A 10,000-nucleotide genomic window follows, 5' to 3' on the forward strand; every position below is an offset into this window, starting at 1 on the left:
GAGGACGACACCTCACACGCGACGGGAAGCGAAGTGGAAAGGAAGACCGCCCTTGCCCTGCCGGCCGGGGGCCCCTTTCCGACGCGACCCGAAAGGCCTCATCGATCAACAAGGACAGAAGGAAAGGAAGCCAGCGGAGGCCCCACGGCCTCGCTCTTCTGGGACAGACACAGCCACGCGCACCCGCCACCGCCCTCGGGAGCAGCCAGCAGGCACGGGGCTCGGCGTGCGGGCAACACGCCGGAGGAGCAAACGGGGCGCCCTCCAGAGATGGGGGGGGGGGGCAAGCTGCACCGGGCCGCACCGGCTCACAGGGCACCTCTGCCTCCCCGAAATGTGGGCTTGCATTTTCCCTCAAGCTGCACCGAGTTACATCTCCATCACGGGGCGCCCCTCTGGAGCCAGGAGGAAGCCGTGCTGGGGGCACCGGCTTGCCCTCCTCCCCCCATGCCGGGCTCCATAGCATACGAGTGGCCAGTCACCGCCGCTGGCTTTTCCCTTCGATGCCGTTGCCCCCGCGGGCTGCGGCTTTGGTCATGGGGGGGAACCCCCGTGAAGAGGGTCCAGTGCTGGGAACTCTCTCTGCCCCTTACCGGGCTCTCTCTCGCCGTGCCTGGACGGGCTTGCTTTCCATTCTTGGTGGGACCGACGCCGGCACCACGTCTCCCCGGCTTTCTCTGCCCCCGTGCCCCACCGGGCAAACGTCGCTTCGGGGGTTCCACACTTCGGCAGTGGCCGGCGCCAGCCACTCGTCAACTTTTTTTCTTTTCCCCGCTTTCGTTGCCGAGCCCGGGCTGGGCTCCGGCTCACGGACGAGCGAAACCCATCCAACACCGCTGAGGGTGCGCCAGCGGCCGCTCCAAACCGCCGCGCCTTTGTTCGGCCCCGCGGGTCCCCTCTCTGACCCGGGCGAAAGCCACCGAGAAGCCAGACGGACCCCTGCCCAGCCGCCTGGCGGGTGGCTTGGAGCAGCCGCTCGGCAGCGCTGCCCTGGGAGTGCTCGGCGTCGCTTGTTCCCTCATATACGGAACTGGAGGGCCGTCAGCTCCGCGAGCGCACAACCAGCCGACCTCCGCCCAGCGGCAGGTCGCAGAAATCACGCCGGCTTGTACGATGACGTAGGCGGAGGCAGAGCGCAACAGCGACCCCTTGGCGACAAGCGCGATCTCCGCGGAGAGCACGTCTACTCGCCGAGGGAGAGCACGTCTACTCGCCCAGGGAGAGCACGTCTACTCGCCCAGGGAGAGCACGTCTACTCGCCGAGGGAGAGCACGTCTACTCGCCGAGGGAGAGCACGTCTACTCGCCGAGGGAGAGCACGTCTACTCGCCCAGGGAGAGCACGTCTACTCGCCCAGGGAGAGCACGTCTACTCGCCCAGGGAGAGCACGTCTACTCGCCCAGGGAGAGCACGTCTACTCGCCCAGGGAGAGCACGTCTACTCGCCCAGGGAGAGCACGTCTACTCGCCCAGGGAGAGCACGTCTACTCGCCGAGGGAGAGCACGTCTACCCGCCGAGGGAGAGCACGTCTACTCGCCCAGGGAGAGCACGTCTACTCGCCGAGGGAGAGCACGTCTACTCGCCGAGGGAGAGCACGTCTACTCGCCGAGGGAGAGCACGTCTACTCGCCGAGGGAGAGCACGTCTACTCGCCCAGGGAGAGCACGTCTACTCGCCCAGGGAGAGCACGTCTACCTCCCGCCTGAGGGAGAGCACGGGGGGGGGGGACAAAGACAGGCGGCAGCAGCTTCGGTGAACGTCACCCGGGAGGCGACCGGGGCTGTCCCGGGGCAGTCCCGGGAAGCCGGCGTCCGACACAGGGAACCGTCAGCTGCCGGACCGGGGCGAATCCCCGCGGCCACGGCAGGGGTGGGGGCTCGAAGACAGCCGGCAGTCGCCTCGGTGAACGTCACCCGGCCGGCGACCGCGGCCGTTCCGGGGCCGTCCCGGGAAGCCTGCGACAGGCACGGGGTCCCAGCCGCGGCCGGACCGACTCGAAGCCCCGCGGCCCCGGCACGGGGGAGGCCCAAAGACTGGCGGCAGCCGCTTCGCTGAACGTCACCCGGCCGGCGACCGGGGCCGTCCCGGGGCTGTCCCGGGATGCCGGCTTCCGGCACGGGGTCCCGGCCGCGGCCGGAGCGGCTCGAATCCCCGCGGTCCCGGCAGCAGCCGGAGCCGCTCGCCGTTCGGGCTCCCGGCACCCTACGGATCCGCCGACTCGTTCGCGGGCGGCGGGGGGAGGCAGTGAAGGAGGTGCGGGCAGAAGCGGCAGCGGAGGCGGAGGGGGGGGGGGGCTCGAAGACAGCCGGCAGCCGCTTCGGAGAACGTCACCCGGCCGGCGACCGCGGCCGTTCCGGGGCCGTCCCGGGAAGCCTGCGACAGGCACGGGGTCCCGGCCTCGGCCGGACCCGCACTGGGTGCCGCCGCCTCGGGCTCTCGGGACGGTATGGATCCGCCGACTCGTTCGCCGGCGGCGGGGGGAGGCAGTGGAGGGGGGTGCGGGGAGAAGCGGCAGCGGAGGCGGAGGGGGGGGGGGGCTCGAAGACAGCCGGCAGCCGCTTCGGTGAACGTCACCCAGGAGGCGATCGGGGCCGTCCCGGGGCCGTCCCGGGATGCTGGCTTCCGCCACGGGGTCCCGGCCGCGGCCGGAGCGGCTCGAATCCCCGCGGTCCCGGCAGCAGCCGGAGCCGCTCGCCGTTCGGGCTCCCGGCACCCTACGGATCCGGCGACTCGTTCGCCGGCGGCGGGGGGAGGCAGTGGAGGGGGTGCGGGCAGAAGCGGCAGCGGAGGCGGAGGGGGGGGGGCTCGAAGACAGCCGGCAGCCGCTTCGGTGAACGTCACCCGGCCGGCGACCGGGGCCGTCCCGGGGCCGTCCGGGGATGCCGGCTTCCGGCACGGGGTCCCGGCCGCGGCCGGAGCGGCTCGAATCCCCGCGGTCCCGGCAGCAGCCGGAGCCGCTCGCCGTTCGGGCTCCCGGCACCCTACAGATCCGGCGACTCGTTCGCGGGCGGCGGGGGGAGGCAGTGGAGGGGGGTGCGGGCAGAAGCGGCAGCGGAGGCGGAGGGGGGGGGGGGGGGCTCGGAGACAGCCGTCAGCCGCTTCGGTGAACGTCACCCGGGAGGCGACCGGGACCGGCCCGGGAAGCCATCGTCCGGCCCCGGATCCCGGCCGCGGCCGGACCGGCTCGAAGCCCCGCGGCCCCGGCACGGGGGAGGCCCAAAGACTGGCGGCAGCCGCTTCGCTGAACGTCACCCGGCCGGCGACCGGGGCCGTCCCGGGGCCGTCCCGGGATGCCGGCTTCCGGCACGGGGTCCCGGCCGCGGCCGGAGCGGCTCGAAGCCCCGCGGTCCCGGCAGCAGCCGGAGCCGCTCGCCGTTCGGGCTCCCGGCACCCTACGGATCCGCCGACTCGTTCGCCGGCGGCGGGGGGAGGCAGTGGAGGGGGTGCGGGCAGAAGCGGCAGCGGAGGCGGAGGGGGGGGGGGGCTCGAAGACAGCCGGCAGCCGCTTCGGTGAACGTCACCCGGCCGGCGACCGGGGCCGTCCCGGGGCTGTCCGGGGATGCCGGCTTCCGGCACGGGGTCCCGGCCGCGGCCGGAGCGGCTCGAATCCCCGCGGCCCCGGCAGCAGCCGGAGCCGCTCGCCGTTCGGGCTCCCGGCACCCTACAGATCCGGCGACTCGTTCGCCGGCGGCGGGGGGAGGCAGTGGAGGGGGTGCGGGCAGAAGCGGCAGCGGAGGCGGAGGGGGGGGGGGGGCTCGAAGACAGCCGGCAGCCGCTTCGGTGAACGTCACCCGGGAGGCGACCGGGACCGGCCCGGGAAGCCATCGTCCGGCCCGGGATCCCGGCCGCGGCCGGACCGGCTCGAAGCCCCGCGGCCCCGGCACGGGGGAGGCCCAAAGACTGGCGGCAGCCGCTTCGCTGAACGTCACCCGGCCGGCGACCGGGGCCGTCCCGGGGCCGTCCCGGGATGCCGGCTTCCGGCACGGGGTCCCGGCCGCGGCCGGAGCGGCTCGAATCCCCGCGGTCCCGGCAGCAGCCGGAGCCGCTCGCCGTTCGGGCTCCCGGCACCCTACGGATCCGCCGACTCGTTCGCCGGCGGCGGGGGGAGGCAGTGGAGGGGGTGCGGGGAGAAGCGGCAGCGGAGGCGGAGGGGGGGGGGGGCTCGAAGACAGCCGGCAGCCGCTTCGGTGAACGTCACCCAGGAGGCGATCGGGGCCGTCCCGGGGCCGTCCCGGGATGCTGGCTTCCGCCACGGGGTCCCGGCCGCGGCCGGAGCGGCTCGAATCCCCGCGGTCCCGGCAGCAGCCGGAGCCGCTCGCCGTTCGGGCTCCCGGCACCCTACGGATCCGGCGACTCGTTCGCCGGCGGCGGGGGGAGGCAGTGGAGGGGGTGCGGGCAGAAGCGGCAGCGGAGGCGGAGGGGGGGGGGGCTCGAAGACAGCCGGCAGCCGCTTCGGTGAACGTCACCCGGCCGGCGACCGGGGCCGTCCCGGGGCTGTCCGGGGATGCCGGCTTCCGGCACGGGGTCCCGGCCGCGGCCGGAGCGGCTCGAATCCCCGCGGTCCCGGCAGCAGCCGGAGCCGCTCGCCGTTCGGGCTCCCGGCACCCTACAGATCCGGCGACTCGTTCGCGGGCGGCGGGGGGAGGCAGTGGAGGGGGTGCGGGCAGAAGCGGCAGCGGAGGCGGAGGGGGGGGGGGGGGGCTCGGAGACAGCCGTCAGCCGCTTCGGTGAACGTCACCCGGGAGGCGACCGGGACCGGCCCGGGAAGCCATCGTCCGGCCCCGGATCCCGGCCGCGGCCGGACCGGCTCGAAGCCCCGCGGCCCCGGCACGGGGGAGGCCCAAAGACTGGCGGCAGCCGCTTCGCTGAACGTCACCCGGCCGGCGACCGGGGCCGTCCCGGGGCCGTCCCGGGATGCCGGCTTCCGGCACGGGGTCCCGGCCGCGGCCGGAGCGGCTCGAAGCCCCGCGGTCCCGGCAGCAGCCGGAGCCGCTCGCCGTTCGGGCTCCCGGCACCCTACGGATCCGCCGACTCGTTCGCCGGCGGCGGGGGGAGGCAGTGGAGGGGGTGCGGGCAGAAGCGGCAGCGGAGGCGGAGGGGGGGGGGGCTCGAAGACAGCCGGCAGCCGCTTCGGTGAACGTCACCCGGCCGGCGACCGGGGCCGTCCCGGGGCTGTCCGGGGATGCCGGCTTCCGGCACGGGGTCCCGGCCGCGGCCGGAGCGGCTCGAATCCCCGCGGCCCCGGCAGCAGCCGGAGCCGCTCGCCGTTCGGGCTCCCGGCACCCTACAGATCCGGCGACTCGTTCGCCGGCGGCGGGGGGAGGCAGTGGAGGGGGTGCGGGCAGAAGCGGCAGCGGAGGCGGAGGGGGGGGGGGGGCTCGAAGACAGCCGGCAGCCGCTTCGGTGAACGTCACCCGGGAGGCGACCGGGACCGGCCCGGGAAGCCATCGTCCGGCCCGGGATCCCGGCCGCGGCCGGACCGGCTCGAAGCCCCGCGGCCCCGGCACGGGGGAGGCCCAAAGACTGGCGGCAGCCGCTTCGCTGAACGTCACCCGGCCGGCGACCGGGGCCGTCCCGGGGCCGTCCCGGGATGCCGGCTTCCGGCACGGGGTCCCGGCCGCGGCCGGAGCGGCTCGAATCCCCGCGGTCCCGGCAGCAGCCGGAGCCGCTCGCCGTTCGGGCTCCCGGCACCCTACGGATCCGCCGACTCGTTCGCCGGCGGCGGGGGGAGGCAGTGGAGGGGGTGCGGGCAGAAGCGGCAGCGGAGGCGGAGGGGGGGGGGGCTCGAAGACAGCCGGCAGCCGCTTCGGTGAACGTCACCCGGCCGGCGACCGGGGCCGTCCCGGGGCTGTCCGGGGATGCCGGCTTCCGGCACGGGGTCCCGGCCGCGGCCGGAGCGGCTCGAATCCCCGCGGTCCCGGCAGCAGCCGGAGCCGCTCGCCGTTCGGGCTCCCGGCACCCTACAGATCCGGCGACTCGTTCGCCGGCGGCGGGGGGAGGCAGTGGAGGGGGTGCGGGCAGAAGCGGCAGCGGAGGCGGAGGGGGGGGGGGGGGCTCGAAGACAGCCGGCAGCCGCTTCGGTGAACGTCACCCGGGAGGCGACCGGGACCGGCCCGGGAAGCCATCGTCCGGCCCGGGATCCCGGCCGCGGCCGGACCGGCTCGAAGCCCCGCGGCCCCGGCACGGGGGAGGCCCAAAGACTGGCGGCAGCCGCTTCGCTGAACGTCACCCGGCCGGCGACCGGGGCCGTCCCGGGGCCGTCCCGGGATGCCGGCTTCCGGCACGGGGTCCCGGCCGCGGCCGGAGCGGCTCGAATCCCCGCGGCCCCGGCAGCAGCCGGAGCCGCTCGCCGTTCGGGCTCCCGGCACCCTACAGATCCGGCGACTCGTTCGCCGGCGGCGGGGGGAGGCAGTGGAGGGGGTGCGGGGAGAAGCGGCAGCGGAGGCGGAGGGGGGGGGGGGGCTCGAAGACAGCTGGCAGCCGCTTCGGTGAACGTCACCCGGGAGGCGACCGGGACCGGCCCGGGAAGCCATCGTCCGGCCCGGGATCCCGGCCGCGGCCGGACCGGCTCGAAGCCCCGCGGCCCCGGCACGGGGGAGGCCCAAAGACTGGCGGCAGCCGCTTCGCTGAACGTCACCCGGCCGGCGACCGGGGCCGTCCCGGGGCCGTCCCGGGATGCCGGCTTCCGGCACGGGGTCCCGGCCGCGGCCGGAGCGGCTCGAAGCCCCGCGGCCCCGGCAGCAGCCGGAGCCGCTCGCCGTTCGGGCTCCCGGCACCCTACGGATCCGGCGACTCGTTCGCCGGCGGCGGGGGGAGGCAGTGGAGGCGGTGCGGGGAGAAGCGGCAGCGGAGGCGGAGGGGGGGCGGGGGGGACGATAGTGGCGGGGGGCGGGGGGTGCTCGAAGGCAGCCGGCAGCCGGTTCGGTGAACATTCGCCGGGGCGGGGGGGGCGACCTGTCCGTGCCCGGGGCAGCCCCGGGAAGCCGGCAGCCAGCACGGGGTCCCGGCAGCACCTGTTCCCTGCCCTGGGACTTGCCGTGCCCGGCGGCCGGTTGCCGGGTGGGGGGAGCGATGAGAGGCGGGGCGCAGCGGCCGGGGCAGCGCCGGGCCGCAGCGGGGGGCTGGGCGGGTGGGGTAGGCGTCGAGCGGCAAGCCCTCGGCTGCAGCGAATGTTCGGCGGTGCGGGGCGGGGGGGGGACGGGACGACACGTTGGGGGCGCCGAGTCCGAGCCACCCCCGGCCCCAGGGGCGGCCGGAGGGGGAGGCCGGTGCCTGGCCCTGGGAGCTGCTGGGCGCCGGATGGCCGAGGGTGCGTCAGAAGCCGCCCGAGCGGTCGAGCAGGTCCTCCAGAAAGGCCTAGGGTGGCTTCGAGGGCCCCGGGAGCAGTCGAGGGAGGCCTCCAGGCAGGTCTGGAGTGGATGGGAGGCCTTCCAAAGCAGACAAGGGAGGCTGCCAGCGGGGCCTAGGCTGGCACTGCAGCCTGTAAATGGTTGGGGGGGGGGGCCTCTGGTGCGGCCTGGAGTCTCTGGGTGGCGTCCAGAGAGGTGCAAAAGATCCTCTGGTGCGGCCTGTGGTGGCGGAGAAGCCTGCAGAGCGTGCGGGGGAGGCTTCTGGTGCGGCCTGGGGTGGGTCGGAAGCCTGCAGAGCGTGCGGGAGAGGCTTCTGGTGCGGCCTGGGGTGGCTGAGAAGCCTGCAGAGCGTGCGGGAGAGGCTTCTGCTGCGGCCTGGGGTGGCTGAGAAGCCTGCAGAGCGTGCGGGGGGAGGCTTCTGTTGGGGCCTGGGGTGGGTCAGAAGCCTACAGAGCGTGCGGGGGAGGCTTCTGTTGCGGCCTGGGGTGGGTCGGAAGCCTGCAGAGCATGCGGGGGAGGCTTCTGCTGCGGCCTGGGGTGGCTGAGAAGCCTGCAGAGCGTGCGGGAGAGGCTTCTGCTGCGGCCTGGGGTGGCTGAGAAGCCTGCAGAGCGTGCGGGAGAGGCTTCTGTTGGGGCCTGGGGTGGGTCGGAAGCCTGCAGAGCGTGCGGGAGAGGCTTCTGTTGGGGCCTGGGGTGGCTGAGAAGCCTGCAGAGCGTGCGGGGGAGGCTTCTGGTGCGGCCTGGGGTGGCTGAGAAGCCTGCAGAGCGTGCGGGGGAGGCTTCTGGTGCGGCCTGGGGTGGCTGAGAAGCCTGCAGAGCGTGCGGGGGAGGCTTCTGGTGCGGCCTGGGGTGGCTGAGAAGCCTGCAGAGCGTGCGGGGGAGGCTTCTGGTGCGGCCTGGGGTGGGACGGAAGCCTGCAGAGCGTGCGGGGGAGGCTTCTGCTGCGGCCTGGGGTGGGTCGGAAGCCTGCAGAGCGTGCGGGAGAGGCTTCTGTTGCGGCCTGGGGTGGGTCGGAAGCCTGCAGAGCGTGCGGGAGAGGCTTCTGCTGCGGCCTGGGGTGGGTCGGAAGCCTGCAGAGCGTGCGGGAGAGGCTTCTGCTGCGGCCTGGGGTGGCTGAGAAGCCTGCAGAGCGTGCGGGAGAGGCTTCTGGTGCGGCCTGGGGTGGCTGAGAAGCCTGCAGAGCGTGCGGGAGAGGCTTCTGCTGCGGCCTGGGGTGGCTGAGAAGCCTGCAGAGCGTGCGGGAGAGGCTTCTGCTGCGGCCTGGGGTGGCTGAGAAGCCTGCAGAGCGTGCGGGAGAGGCTTCTGCTGCGGCCTGGGGTGGCTGAGAAGCCTGCAGAGCGTGCGGGAGAGGCTTCTGGTGCGGCCTGGGGTGGCTGAGAAGCCTGCAGAGCGTGCGGGGGAGGCTTCTGCTGCGGCCTGGGGTGGCTGAGAAGCCTGCAGAGCGTGCGGGAGAGGCTTCTGCTGCGGCCTGGGGTGGCTGAGAAGCCTGCAGAGCGTGCGGGAGAGGCTTCTGCTGTGGCCTGGGGTGGGTCGGAAGCCTGCAGAGCGTGCGGGGGAGGCTTCTGGTGCGGCCTGGGGTGGGTCGGAAGCCTGCAGAGCATGCGGGGGAGGCTTCTGCTGCGGCCTGGGGTCTCTGGGTGGCCTCTAGAGAGGTGCAAAAGACCCTCTGGGTTGGGCTGGGGTGGCTCTTGGACCCCTGCCACACAGTGGGGAGAGGCCTCCGGCCCGCCACCTGTGTCCCTGTGTGCCTGAGTGCCTGTGTCCCTGTGTCCCTGTGTCCCTGTGTCCCTGTGTCCCTGTGTCCCTGAGTGCCTGAGTGCCTGAGTGCCTGTGTCCCTGTGTCCTTGTGTCCCTGTGTCCCTGTGTCCCTGAGTGCCTGAGTGCCTGTGTCCCTGTGTCCCTGTGTCCCTGAGTGCCTGAGTGCCTGAGTGCCTGTGTCCCTGTGTCCTTGTGTCCCTGTGTCCCTGTGTCCCTGTGTGCCTGAGTGCCTGTGTCCCTGTGTCCCTGTCTGTGTACCTGTGTGCGAGAGTGTCCGGCACGCCACCCAGCGGCGGCGGGCAAGCAGGTAGGCGGGTGGGCGGGCCGGCGAGGGCCAGTGTGAGTTTGGGGGGTGGGAGGGGAGGCGGCAGCTGGAAGCGTCAGAGGAGGGGGCGTGGCTCCGGCTGGCCCCGGGAGCAGGTTCCCGGGACCGGGACCGGCTGGACCCGGCGGGTGGTTGATCCCGGGGCGGGGGGCAGAGGCGGCGGGAAGCGGCAGCTGCGTGTGCGGCGGGGGGGGTGGAGGGCGAACCGCGGCGGGAAGCGGATGCTTCAGAGCAGGTTACGGGGGCGGGGACGGACGACACCACCTGTCCCCGCCCCGGGACGGGCTGGACCCGGCGCCCTGGACCCGGCGCCGTGTACCCGCCGCCGCCCCCGCCGCCGCCCCCCTCCGCCACCCCGGGACCCCGACGTTTTTTGGCGCCCGCGCCTTTTTTTGCTCCCCGCCTGCCCGCGCTGCCCCGGGCCCTCCCCCGGGGCGGGGCGGGGAGGGAGGGACGGACGGACGGGTAGCCGGGGATCTCCGAGCGCGCGCCACCAGACCGAGGCGGGTCCCGGCGGCGGCGGCGGCGGCGGCGGCGGCGGCAGCAAGCGACGGCGGGGGGGGCAGGCTA

This window comes from Melanerpes formicivorus, unplaced genomic scaffold, assembly GCF_026170545.1.
Source record: "Melanerpes formicivorus ecotype bairdi unplaced genomic scaffold, bMelFor1.0.p_v2 SCAF_647, whole genome shotgun sequence".
Lineage (NCBI taxonomy): Eukaryota > Metazoa > Chordata > Aves > Piciformes > Picidae > Melanerpes > Melanerpes formicivorus.